The sequence below is a fragment of the Hyla sarda genome, chromosome 10 (assembly GCF_029499605.1).
Source record: "Hyla sarda isolate aHylSar1 chromosome 10, aHylSar1.hap1, whole genome shotgun sequence".
Taxonomy (NCBI): Eukaryota; Metazoa; Chordata; class Amphibia; order Anura; family Hylidae; genus Hyla; species Hyla sarda.
In genome coordinates, this window is record NC_079198.1 from 86,695,113 (window position 1) to 86,710,167 (window position 15,055).

Sequence of the window (15,055 nt, forward strand, 5' to 3'; positions counted from 1 at the left end):
ACTCTTCCCTTTACAGTCCATCCTAAACACTCTCAGAATCCAGCCACTTCCCTGATGCCATGTCTCTGCTAGTCACTATACTGGATGCCCATGTAAACTCCTTACTGTCACCCACAAAGCTCTCCACAGTGCTCCCTACATCTCCTCCCTCATCTCTGTCTACCCCCTACCAGGGCTCTATAAACTAACATCCATAATCTGAATCCCTCACTCCCATCTCCAAGACTTTACTTGTGATGCACCCATAGGCGTGCGCACGGGGTGTGTCGGGTGTGCCCAGGCACACCCTAATCAAGCCCAGGGGGGCATCCGAGGCCACCATTGAGCAGCCGCCCCCCCCCCCCCCCCCCCCCCCCGTCACATTCGGGACATCCCTGTGTCCCAAAAGATCTTTTCGGGACACAACGATCTCCCGGTTACCTTTCTACAGCGGCCCCCGCGTTAACTTTAAAAACACAGGGGCCGCCGGGAAGTAGCGCACTCAGGGACGTCATTGACGTCCCGTGTGTGCGCCCATAGCAACGGAGGCGCTGAGATTCAAGGAAGACGATGCGCGCGCCGGCCGGAATGGTAAGTGACCAACACGAGCTGGCAGCACGTCGTCTTCAGTCTTCCGACTACCGGTCCTCCAGTCCCGGGACCTACTGCTATGGTCTATAGGCCATAGCAGTAGATCGTGACCCCGGACCGGAGGACCGGTGGTCGGAACACTGAAGTGGGGCAGTACACAGACATACAGCCTCCAGCCATACACTGTATATGGCTGAAGGCTGTATGTCTGTGGGGAATATACTGCACCTAATGTGGGGGAACTATACTTCACCTAATGTGGGGGAACTATACTGCACCTAATGTGGGGGAACTATACTGCACCTAATGGGGGGTGAACTATACTGCACCTAATGTGGGGAACTATACTGCACCTAATGTGGGGGAACTATACTGAACCTAATGTGGGGGAACTATACTGCACCTAATGTGGGGAGCTATACTGCACCTAATGTGGGGAACTATACTGCACCTAATGTGGGGGGAACTATACTGCACCTAATGTGGGGAACTATACTGCACCTAATGTGGGGAACTATACTGCATCTAATGTGGGAGAGCTATATTGCACCTAATGTGGGGGAAATATACTGCACCTAATGTGGGGGAAATATACTGCACCTAATGTGGAGAGATATACTGCACCTAATGTGGGGGAAATATACTGCACCTAATGTGGGGGAAATATACTGCACCTAATGTGGGGGAAATATACTGCACCTAATGTGGGGAGCTATACTGCACCTAATGTGGGGAGCTATATTGCACCTAATGTGGGGGAAATATACTGCACCTAATGTGGGGGAACTGTACTGCACCTAATGTGGGGGAACTGTACTGCACCTAATGTGGGGGAACTATACTGCACCTAATGTGGGGAGCTATACTGCACCTAATGTGGGGAACTATACTGCACCTAATGTGGAGAAAACTATACTGCGCCTAATGTGGGGAGCTATACTGCACCTAATGTGGGGGGAACTATACTGCACCTAATGTGGAGAGATAGAATGCACCTAATGTGGAGAAAACTATACTGCACGTAATGTGGAGAAAACTATACTGCACCTAATGTGGGGAGCTATACTGCACCTAATGTGGGGGAACTATACTGCACCTAATGTGGGGGGACTGTACTGCACACCTAATGTGGAGAGATATACTGCACCTAATGTGGGGGGGAAACTATACTGCACCTAATATGGGGGGAACTGTACTGCACCTAATGTGGGGGGGGAAACTATACTGCACCTAATATGGGGGGAACTATACTGCACCTAATGTGGGGGGGGGAACTATACTGCACCTAATATGGGGGGGGGGGGAACTATACTGCACCTAATGTAGGGGGGGGGAAACTATACTGCACCTAATGTGGAGAGATATACTGCACCTAATGTGGAGAAAACTATACTGCACCTAATGTGGGGGACTATACTGCACCTAATGTGGGGAAACTATACTGCACCTAATGTGGGGGAACTGTACTGCACCTAATGTGGAGAGATATACTGCACCTGATGTGGAGAAAACTATACTGCACCTAATGTGGGGGACTATACTGCACCTAATGTGGGGGGACTGTATTGCACCTAATGTGGGGGGACTGTACTGCACCTAATGTGGGGAACTACTGTATACTGCACCTAATAAGGGGAACTATACTGCACCTAATGTGGGGAACTATACTGCACCTAATGTGGGGAACTATACTACACCTAATGTGGGGGAACTGTACTGGTGCAGTACAGTTCCCCCACATTAGGTGCAGTACAGTTCCCCCACATTAGGTGCAGTAGAGTTCCCCCACATTAGGTGCAGTACAGTTCCCCCACATTAGGTGCAGTACAGTTCCCCCACATTAGGTGCAGTACAGTTTCCCTTCATTAGGTGCAGTACAGTTCACCCACATTAGGTGCAGTACAGTTCCCCCACATTAGGTGGCACCTAATGTGGGGGAACTGTACTGCCAACCTAATGTGGGGGAACTGTACTGAAAACCTAATGTGGGGGAACTGTACTGCTAACCTAATGTGGGGGAACTGTACTGCTAACCTAATGTGGGGGAACTGTACTGCCAACCTAATGTGCGGGGACTTATATTTCCAACCTAATGTGGGGGGACTTATACTGCACCTAATGTGGGGGGACTTATACTGCACCTAATGTGGGGAGCTATACTGCACCTAATGTGGGGGAACTATACTGCTCCTAATGTGGGCGGACTGTACTGCACCTAATGTGGGGGAACTATACTTTACCTAATGTGGGGGAACTATACTGCACCTAATGTGGGGAGCTATACTGCACCTAATGTGGGGGAACTATACTGCTCCTAATGTGGGGGAACTGTACTGCACCTAATGTGGGGGAACTATACTGCACCTAATGTGGGAGAACTATACTGCACCTAATGTGGGAAACTATACTACACCCAATGTGGGGAACTATACTAACTGTGTGTATGTGTATATATATATATATATATATATATATATATATATATATATATATATATAAATATATATATATGCACGCGCGCGGCGTGAGTTTGTGCTTTAGGGTGCACACCCTAATGCAATAGGCTGCGCACGCCTATGGATGCACCAGTTGTCTGAAATATGCTACTCCAAAATATATATATTTTTTTGTTTCAATAATTTTATTTCCAAATATAAATTACAACAATAAATAACAATGAAAATTAGCAAAGCAACCTGTTCCCCCCCCCTTATCCCTCCCTCCCCCCCCCCCCCCCCACCAGCTAGGTTGTTTCCTCCCATTTCCTCCATTCATTTTCGATCTTAGGACCATTTTTCTTCCCTCTATAAGAAATAGACTTGTATCTTCTTATCTGTTCTATTGCGTTTTGCAATTCTTGAACTTTTGGACACTCTGGAGCAAACCAAAACCACTACTCCAAAATATTAGACTTACCCACATTACCCACATCTCCTTAGACATGTTTACCAGATTCCCTGGTCAATAACCCCAACTATCACCATTTCCCCTATTTTTATTCAGGATGTGCTCCCACCCTCCATGCACTCATACGTGTTAACACAGATAATGCCTGGTGACTGGTTCACACAGCTTCAATAACGGAACACTCTCTATGCATACAAGTGCTATCCTTGGAGATTGACAACGGTTGGGACTTTAGCAATTCAGAGTCTTTAAGTATTATGAGCTGTTCCACTGGATTTAGGGGATTAGTTGCAGTCCAGTAGTCATGCTAGCTTTAGCGCGGGTAGGTTAGAACTCACGGTTTTAGTTCTGCTGAGGCCGGTAGGTTTTTGAGGCCTAGCGTGTCTTTGAAAGTTGCGTAGATCCGTCCTGCTAGTCCGACATCCATGAGAGCAGCAACCCAAGAGTGCGATAATTGGCTACAGCTCCCTTATATGGGCAGGGGCTGGACTAGTGCTAATTGGTCCATTACTGATGTCAATTATCATTACAAAGATTCATGGGTAATACGTGACCCAAGGACCTCCCAAGGTCCTCCGACAAACCATAGAGGAGATAAACAAGGTAAGTACTATACATTATCCTATATATACTATTATGAAATATTTACATATATAAACATTTAGATAATTAGACTTAAGAAGAGGCGACTAGGGACAGTCCCACCTGAGCGTAGTTACTCTGAATTTGGGAACCTCTACACTAGGTACGGTATGTAATACGGTACCGGGCCACCACATATCCATTATAGAAATATAGCACCTTCTACCTTTTGCAACAACCCCTTTTCCTCATAGATTTTCAGCAAATCTGATTTGTTAATAAGCGTGTATTTCCGTAATGTCTGAATATTGTCTGTACAATTGTAAAGTGCCTTAGAATTGTAAAGTGTCGTGGAATATGTTGGCGCTATATTAATAAATGTTATTGTTATTATTATTATTTTACAAAATGACCCAGTGTTGATTTTCTGACGTCATCAAACACAAGACTAAAAACAGCAAGATGACAAAGAGTGCTGTGCTCTGCAGTGAAGAAACGCACTCATGGGTTAATTCACGCTTCATTTACAGGCTACATCTGTACGACAAGCGCCATTTAGGGCATCATTACGTGCCATATAGGCAAGCTCCAAAGGCAATTTCCCATAATAATTTTTTTTAATGCAGACTCCTGTCACATGAAAATGGCCTGGCTAACCAGTCCAGCTCAGTAACTTTTTTGTTTATTTTTTTTCCTTGTTGCATTCTAAGAGCAGAATTTGTTTTAATGTTTCCATTGACATAGCGAAATGAGGCCTATTTTTTATAGGACAAGATGAACATTTATACTGGCCCCATTTTTGAGTACATAAAACTCATTGATTACCTTTTTAAAGGGGTATTCCAGCCAAAAACTTTTTTTTATATATCAACTGGCTCCGGAAAGTTAAACAGATTTGTAAGTTACTTCTATTAAAAAATCTTAATCCTTCCAATAGTTATTAGCTTCTGAAGTTGAGTTGCTGTTTTCTGTCTAACTGCTTTCTGATGACTCACGTCCCGGGAGCTGTCCAGCTCCTATGGGGATATTCTCCCATCATGCAAGGGATATTCTCCCATCATGCACAGCTCCCGGGACGTGACATCATCATTGAGCAGTTAGACAGAAAACTTCAGAAGCTAATAACTATTGAAAGGATTAAGATTTTTTAATAGAAGTAATTTACAAATCTGTTTAACTTTCCGGAGTCAGTTGATATATAAAAAAAAGTTTTTGCCTGGAATACCCCTTTAAGTTTTTTAGACTGTGCATGTTTTAAATTTACACCGTTCACCATACAGTAAAAATAACATTATAATTTTATTCTCTAGGTCAGTACAATTATAGCAACATCAACTCTTTATAATTTCTTTACTACAAAGTATTACTAAGATAGACTACTTTGGCGCAATAAAAATTACTTTAATTTAAAAATAATGGAGACACATGCTTTTTAGTAGCTGAATGTTTTTTTTTACCTACCGTAATTTTTTTTTAATTTCTACATATATAATTTTATAATTTGAGTCATTATGGACATTTCTATACTAGATAGATGTTGTTTTTTTTTGTTTGTTTTGCTTGTTTTTTTCTTTCATTTTTTATTTACAAAGAGGAAAAATATGTTTTCTTTTATTTTTGGGTGGAGAAGGGACATTTATTTTTTTTAAATATAAAGTAAGGGAGATTTTTTAATGATTGGGCAAAGGCATAAAGGAGCAGTTGCTATTAGCAACCAATTAGATTCCAACTTTCATTTTTTCAGAGGGTTTTAAAAAAAATGAAAGTAGGAATCTGATTGACTGCTATGGGCAGATTTTGAAAAAAAAAATTGTCCAATTTCTAACATGTTGTGGGAAATCACATTACCAGGAGGTAAACACATTTAAAGGATTATTCCACTGGCCTGTGTATGGAACTAAATGTTTTAAACACTGTGTTCTCGCTGAGGGGGTTGGGCCCGCCTCTCGTGACATCATGGCCGTGCCCCCTCCATACAAGTCTACGGGAGGGGGCGTGACTGCCGTCACGCCCCCTCCCATAGACTTGCATGGAAGGGGCATGGCCATGATGTCACAAGAGGCGTGGCTGACCCCTGCAGCGTGAACACAGTGTTCAGAACATTTAGTTTGAACGCTGGCCAGTGGAGTGCCCCTTTAAGGCCGAGTTATCATCAGCGTTGTGCTCAATTCAGAGGAGCTCCGCGGGCTAAGTCTGTGAAAACTACAGGACATGAGCTGAGAAAGAAATTCTTCAAACAGTAATTTTTTCTCTGCTGAACTCCCGCCATACAACGGACAACTGACGGACCCATCGAAACCTGATGCTGTCCATTGTGTTCAAGGTCTGTTTGCATAGGATAAAACACAACTTTTGTATTTGACAAATGTTATGGCCTTTCGATACAAACAGTAACTGACGTTTTTTTTGTGCGTCCCAGCAGTGGAAACAAGAAAAGCCATGATCATGTTCAATAAAATGAGAAAATACTGCCTGTCTGTTAAGCAAAATGTCAAATGAATGTAAATAAAGTCATAGAATATACTGTAGGATGCAGTAAAATGTTCCCTGCAGTATCACTCAGCATTTGACATGTAGTGATTGTTCAGACTAGATTTTCATTACTAATTGACTCATGGCGTGTGATCAGGTGATTAGCCCTGATGTATTGTTACCAGGCACACCTGATGGGCTTCATTGTCTGCTGCTAATTAAATTAGCATCCCTAATTACTAACTGTTCTCTTTAATCCCATTGAAAAGTATAGGAAAGCTGTGTATTAACCCCCACACCTCCAGATCAGATGAAGGTTAAAGGGGTACTCCCACCCTAGACATCTTATCCCCTATCCATTGAGGGGACGGGGCGTGACGTCACATGGGGGCGGAGTCCTGACGTCACAGACTTCCGTTCCAGTGGTCGCGACCGAGACCCTCCAGCGCTTCCGGACAAGAAACAGGTGGGTGCCGCATGCAACATTGCGGGGGTCCCCAGCGGCGGGGGGTGCCGCATGCAACATTGCGGGGGTCCCCAGCGGCGGGACCCCCGTGGTCAGACATCTTATCCCCTATCCTTTGGATAGGGGATAAGATGTATAGGGTGGGAGTACCCCTTTAAATAACTAGAGTACACAGGAGTCTGTGGAGTCTCTTCTTCTTGAGAACATATTCTCTTCTACGCCGGTCCAGCGAAGATTGTATACTAAAGAGAGAGAAAACAGAGTCAGTATTCCCTATTAAATAACAAAAATAATTTTAAAACAGTCACACTATAGGTGTTCAGAAAATTGATAATATTTCACCTAGGTACGCACCAACCAGCTACTAGAAATACTGTATCAGCTCACTTTAAAGCAATAACCCATTACAATAAATGCAATAAATGTTACCTTATAATGTAGGCCGACAAATGTTTGAAGCAAAGGGCTGCACAAAAATTGAGCTGTGTTATAGGGTCCCAAATGAGCGCCGATCTATAAGATTACACACATTTAGTCGGCCCATGTATTAGTACTGCACTGTTGGCTAGCAAGGAATAAGAATCACTGATTATTTCCGGTAACACTTAAAGGAGTACTCTGCTGCTAGGTATTTTATCCCCTACCCAAAGGATAGGAAATAAGATGTCTGATCATGGGGGTCCCGCCGCTGAGACCCCCAAGATCTCTGCGCAGCACTGAATGAATGCCGGGTTCCAGTGGTAGTGGTCATGAGGTCACACCACACCCCCTCGTGTCATCATGCCACACCCCCTCCATTCATGTCTACCTGAATGAAGAGGGCGCGGCGTGACATCATGACTACTGCTGCCGGAACCCGGCGATTGTTCAGAATGCCAGGGGGTGCTGCGCAGAGATCGCGGGGTCCCAGCGGGGAGACCCCCCCCCCCCCCCCGTTCAGACAGTTTATGCCCTGCCCTTTAATAACCATTTGAATGTCAAAAAAACTTTTACCTGTAACTTTATATTTTCTAAATAAACTGTTACTTTTTTTTACATTAACAGTACCTCTGTTTTAGATCCAGACAAATATTATACAGTAAAACCTTAACGTTCAATGGTTACAATAGCTTCAACATACAATGGTCTATACAATGATATGGACAGTCCAGATCTGTGACACGTGTCAATGGCTGGAAGAACCGACCAATCAGTTTTACTGGTAAAACCCCTATATTACTGAAGTGCATGCCCTGACTGGCTGTTTAGTAGCGCCTCCCTACAGTACAGGGAGGTATTACATGTTCTGTACTACTCTTAACCCCTTAAGGACTGAGCCCTTTTTCACCTTAAGGACTCAGCCATTTTTTGCAATTCTGACCACTGTCACTTTAAACATTAATAACTCTGGAATGCTTTTAGTTATCAATCTGATTCCGAGATTGTTTTTTCGTGACATATTCTATTTTAACTTAGTGGTAAAATTTTGTGGTAACTTGCATCCTTTCTTGGTGAAAAATCCCAAAATTTGATGAAAAATTAGAAAATTTTGCATTTTTCTAACTTTGAAGCTCTCTGCTTGTAAGGAAAATGGATATTCAAAATAATTTTTTTTTTTATTCACATATACAATATGTCTACTTTATATTTGCATCATAAAATTGATGAGTTTTTACTTTTGGAAGACACCAGAGGGCTTCAAAGTTTCGCAGCAATTTTCCAATTTTTCACAAAATTTTGAAACTCGCTTTTTTTCAGGGACCAGTTCAGGTTTGAAGTGGATTTGAAGGGCCTTCATATTAGAAATACCCCATAAATGACCCCATTATAAAAACTGCACCCCCCAAAGTATTCAAAATGACATTCAGTCAGCGTTTTAACCCTTTAGGTGTTTCACAGGAATAGCAGCAAAGTGAAGGAGAAAATTCACAATCTTCATTTTTTACACTCGCATGTTTTTGTAGACCCAATTTTTGAATTTTTGCAAGGGGTAAAAAGGAGAAATGTTTTACTTGTATTTGAAACCCAATTTCTCTCGAGTAAGCACATACCTCATATGTCTATGTTAATTGTTCGGCGGGCGCAGTAGAGGGCTCAGAAGGGAAGGAGCGACAAATGGTTTTTGGGGGGCATGTCACATTTCGGAAGCCCCTATGGTGCCAGAACAGCAACAAAAAACACATGGCATACCATTTTGGAAACTAGACCCCTCGGGGAACATAACAAGGGGTAAAGTAAACCTTAATACCCCACAGGTGATTCACAACTTTTGCATACGTAAAAAAAAAAAAAAAAAAATTCCCTAAAATGCTTGGTTTCCCAAAAAATTTACATTTTTACAAAGGGTTAAAGCAGAAAATACCCCCCAAAATTTGAAGCCCAATTTCTCCCGATTCAGAAAACACCCCATATGGGGGTGAAAAGTGCTCTGCTGGCGCACTACAGGTCTCAGAAGAGAAGGAGTCACATTTGGCTTTTTTGAAGGAAATTTTGCTCTGGGGGCATGCCGCATTTAGGAAGCCCCTATGGTGCCAGGACAGCAAAAAACCCCACATGGCATACCATTTTGGAAACGAGACCCCTTGGGGAACGTAACAAGGGGTAAAGTGAACCTTAATACCCCACAGGGGTTTCACAACTTTTGCATATGTAAAAAAAAAAAAAATTTTACCTAAAATGCTTGGTTTCCCAAAAAATTTACATTTTTACAAAGGGTTAAAGCAGAAAATACCGCCCAAAATTTGAAGCCCAATTTCTCCCGATTCAGAAAACGCCCCATATGGGGGTGAAAAGTGCTCTGCTGGCGCACTACAGGTCTCAGAGGAGAAGGAGTCACATTTGGCTTTTTGAAAGCAAATTTTGCTCTGGGGGCATGCCGCATTTAGGAAGCCCATATGGTGCCAGGACAGCAAAAAAAAAAAAACATGGCATACCATTTTGGAAACTAGACCCCTCGGGGAACGTAACAAGGGGTTAAGTGAACCTTAATACCCCACAGGTGTTTCACGACTTTTGCATATGTAAAAAAAATAATTTTTTTTTACCTAAAATGCCTCTTTTCCCAAAAATTTTACATTTTTAAAAAGGGTAAAAGCAGAAAATACCCCCCAAAATTTGTAACACAATTTCTCCCGAGTACGGCGATACCCCATATGTGACCCTAAACTGTTGCCTTGAAATACGACAGGGCTCCAAAGTGAGAGCGCCATGCGCATTTGAGGCCTAAATTAGGGACTTGCATAGGGGAGGATATAGGGGTATTCTACGCCAGTGATTCCCAAACAGGGTGCCTCCAGCTGTTGTAAAACTCCCAGCATGCCTGGACAGTCAGTGGCTATCTGGCAATACTGGGAGTTGTTGTTTTGCAACAGCTGGAGGCTCCGTTTTGGAAACAGTGGTGTACCAGACGTTTTTCATTTTTATTGGGGAGGGGAGGGGGGCTGTGTAGGGGTATGTGTATACGTAGTGTTTTTTACTTTTTATTGTGTGGTAGTGTAGTGTTTTTAGGGTACAGTCGCACGGGCGGGGGTTCACAGTAGTTTCTCGCTGGCAGTTTGAGCTGCGGCAGAAATTTTGCCGCACCTCAAACTTGCAGCTGGATACTTACTGTAATCCTCCGCCCATGTGAGTGTACCCTGTACGTTCACATTGGGGGGGGGGGGAACATCCAGCTGTTGCAAAACTACAACTCCCAGCATGTACGGTCTATCAGTGCATGCTGGGAGTTGTAGTTTTGCAACAGCTGGAGGCACACTGGTTGTGAAACACAGAGTTTGGTAACAAACTCAGTGTTTTGCAACCAGTGTGCCTTCAGCTGTTGCAAAAGCTACAACCCCCAGCATGTACGGACAGCGGAAGGGCATGCTGGGTCTTGTAGTTATGCAACAGCTGGAGGCATACTACTTTGGCTGGGGATGCTGGGGACTGTAGTTATGCAACAGCTGGAGACACACTGGTTTGCTACATAACTCAGTGTGCCTTCAGCTGTTGCAAAACTACAACTCCCAGCAGTCACCGACAGCCAACGGGCATGCTGGGAGTTGTAGTTATGCAACCAGCAGATGCACTACTACAACTCCCAGCATGCACTTTAGCTGTTGGTGCAAGCTGGGAGTTGTAGTTACACAACAGCTGAAGGTACACTTTTCCATAGAAAAAATGTGCCTCCAGCTGTTGCAAAACTACAAGTCCCAGCATGCCCATAAGGGCATGCTGGGAGTTGTGGTGGTCTGCCTCCTGCTGTTGCATAACTACAGCTCCCAGCATGCCCTTTTTGCATGCTGGGAGCTGTTGCTAAGCAACAGCAGGAGGCTGTCACTCACCTCCAACGATCCTCGCCGCACAGGTCAGTCCCTCGTCGTCTGCGCCGCGGCCGTCGCTCCTGGGGCCCTGATCCCAACATTGACGCCGGGGATCGGGGTCCCCAGCACCCGGGGTGCACGTCCCGCACCTGCTCACGTCCTCCGGAAGAGGGGCGGAGCGGGTTGCGGGAGTGACACCCGCAGCAGGCGCCCTGATTGGTCGGCCGGTAATCCGGCCGACGAATCAGGGCGATCGTGAGGAGACGGCCCCGAACAGCCTGTAATTCCGGGTCACCGGGTCACTGGAGACCCGATTGACCCGGAATCTGCCGCAGATCGCTGGACTGAATTGTCCAGCGATCTGCGGCCATCGCCGACATGGGGGGGCATAATGACCCCCCTGGGCGATATGCCCCGATGCCTGCTGAACGATTTCAGCAGGCATCGGGCACCGGCTCCCCTCCGGCTAGCGGCGGGGGGCCGGGATTTGACAGGACGTACTCAAACGTCCTGAGTCCTTAAGGACTCGGAAAAGGGGACGTTTGAGTACGTCCTGCGTCCTTAAGGGGTTAACCTGTGCAACTGTTAGCTTCTCCTTTGGACACCAGGTGAGGATGGTAGAGATGAGCGAACTTACAGTAAATTCGATTCGTCACGAACTTCTCGGCTCGGCAGTTGATGACTTATCCTGCATAAATGAGTTCAGCTTTCAGGTGGTCCAGTGGGCTGGAAAAGGTGGATACATTCCTAGGAAAGAGTCTCCTAGGACTGTATCCACCTTTTCCAGCCCACCGGAGCACCTGAAAGCTGAACTAATTTATGCAGGATAATCCATCAACTGCTGACCCTAGAAGTTCGTGACGAATCAAATTTACTGTAAATTCGCTCATCTCTAGAGGGTGGCTCCATTTTACTCCATTCACTTCTCTTCACTGTTATAATTGAAAATAGACAGAAGACACTAATAAAAGGATAAAGGGGTAATCCGCCCCTAGACATCTTATTCCCAATCCAAAGCTGAGGACCCCCGCGATCTCCCTAATGCACCTAGCGTTAGTTTAAAGCTTCGTTTAGAGCTTCGGGTTATCCCCTATCCTTTGGATAGGGGATAACATGTCTAGGGGTGGAGTACCCCTTTAAGCATTACAAAAATACATTTACCTAACACTAAATGTGCCTGTCTAAAACACAAGTGACTGCTATTTTGAAATGACTATCAATCCTGGGTTGCTTTGTATTCTATAGAAAGTTGCCACTTCACTGCTCACAGGAATGCATGAAATTAACTCAAACGCAATGCAGGTTCTAATGTGGAGTCGCTCACTTTCTGATTGGTACATTTCACAGGCTTTTTTCTTTTTACAAGAGGTAAGGTACAGCAATTTTCATGTGACAACCCACTTTCATGCTCCGTAAGACTCCATATATTTAATTCTAATTTCTTCAGTGACATTCAGGATACAGCAGTCACCTGCTAAGAACAGCGGACGGAGTCAATTAATAATTATGCTTGCATGTAACTGCTTAGTAGTGATATTATAGCTTCATTTTGTATCATATGGAATCATATAACAACATTCTACATTTATCAAATAAGAAGGAGTAAGATTAATCTCACTACCTATGGACAACTCTACAAGGTGAAGGAAATAATGCCCAATTGTTCTAAAAGGTAAACAGAATGGGCTCAGGCTTAGCTTGACATGCATTTATTCATTTTTGTCATATTTACCATTTTGATGATTTGTTCATATGTTGCAGATGCACTGCTTCATTATGGTACTGTTGTGGCCACTGCTAAAAAAAATACTTCCACAGTACAGCAATGAGATGTCAATGCAACTGCAATGTGTGAACACAGTCTTAATGAATAGCAGTTTAAATATATGAAATGCAGTAGACAATGAGAAACTAGTACATGGTAGAAAGGAATCCAAGACATATTGAGAACTAGGGTCAACATACATATTGGCATTGTGGTACTTGTTAAAGTTCATTTGGATATTTAAAGCAAAATAAACAACCTGTGTATGGTGTAAAAAAATATGATAAGCAGATTATTATAATGTTATTTGGGGAGATTTATCAAAACCTGTGCAGAGGAAGAGTGGTGCAGTTGCCCATAGCAACCAATCAGATTGCTTCTTTCATTTTCCACAGGCCTCTTTAGAGGCCTGTGGAAAATGAAAGAGGCAATCTGATTGGTTGCTATGGGCAACTGCACCACTCTTCCTCTGCACAGGTTTTGATAAATCTCCCCCATTATCCATACTGCACAGATCTTCCATTATCAGCTCTGCTCTTTCCCTTGTAGCTGTGATATCACATCACAGGCTGTGAAAGCAATCTGCTCTGTCCCTGTCCACCCCATCCTACCTTCCTGTCTGCTGAGGACCAGACAGACCATTAATGTGAAGAGGGGAACTCAGATTACTGTTCAAAGGTTTTAAGGCAGCAGAAAGCCTTTTTGGAATAAGGCAACAGTGAACATGTTCTAATGGAAACTACTGAGACTGAGGAAAGCTTTAGGCTACCTTTAAAGGAAATCTGTCATCAAAGTCACCCGCACTAACCAGTGGTACTGGCTAGTATTGCTGGTGACGCTGATTAAAACACTGCCTACCATGTCTGGATCTGTTGCAGAATTCCTCTGTTATGTTTCTAATTGCGATTATGCAAATGACCAGTCAGTGGCACAGGCGGAGTTAAGCCTTGGGCACTGTGACGTCTCCGCGCGGCCCGCTTATACATATTCATACAATCCCCTTTGCTTCCCGCTCTGTATTTTCTCCTACTGCGCATGTGCTGATGATGGTTGTGGCCATCTTGGATCATCGGCACATGCACAGTAGGAGTAAATACAGAGCAGGAAAGCGGAGGGGATTGTATGAATTTGTATGATCGAGCTGAGTGCTGAGATTTTACAGTGTCAGAGGCCTCCATCGTAACTCCACCCGTGCCACTGTTTGGTCATTCGCATAATCGCAATTGGGAACATAACAGAGGAACGCTGCAATGGATCCGGGCATGGTAGGCAACGTTTTTATCAGCGTCAACCACACTACCAGCCAGTACCACTGGTTAGTGTGGGTGATTTTGCTGACAGTTTTCCTTCAAATTTAATGATCAGTAATGTAAGCTCCCTCTTCAAATCAGTGGTCTGCTCCTTAGAAGGTTGGGGCGGGGACTGACCAGAGAGCTCTTTCAGAGAGTCTGATGGGACGTTACAGCTCCAAGTCAGACAGCTCAGCTAATAGGGAGAGACCTGTTCAGTATGGCTAATAACATTACATTAAGCTGCTTTATTATTCTTTTTGACACCATAGATTGGTTGTTTCTTTCACCAGACAACACATTTAAAAACAGAAACATATTTTGTACTAATGTATTTATATTTTTTTTACATATATACATATATATATATATATATATATATATATATATATATATATATATATATATTCCTCTATTACATTTTTCTCATGATGCATGTTTAGCAGGAAATGCTTTGTAAAGGACCCTAAGGGATTCTTTTACAAAGTTTCAGACCCAATTAGCTCATGTTAGGGTGGGTTCACGCCACGTTTTTGCAATACAGTGCCCGTATCAGTTTTTTGATAAATAAAACGGATTCCTCAAAACCTGACTAAACTGTATCAAAACATGTGTACAAATTTTTATCTGTATACGGTTGAAAACCGTATACTGTTTGAAAAATGATGTCTGGTTGCATCCGTTTTTTAAGAAAAAATCTGTATACGTTTTAAACTTTTTACTC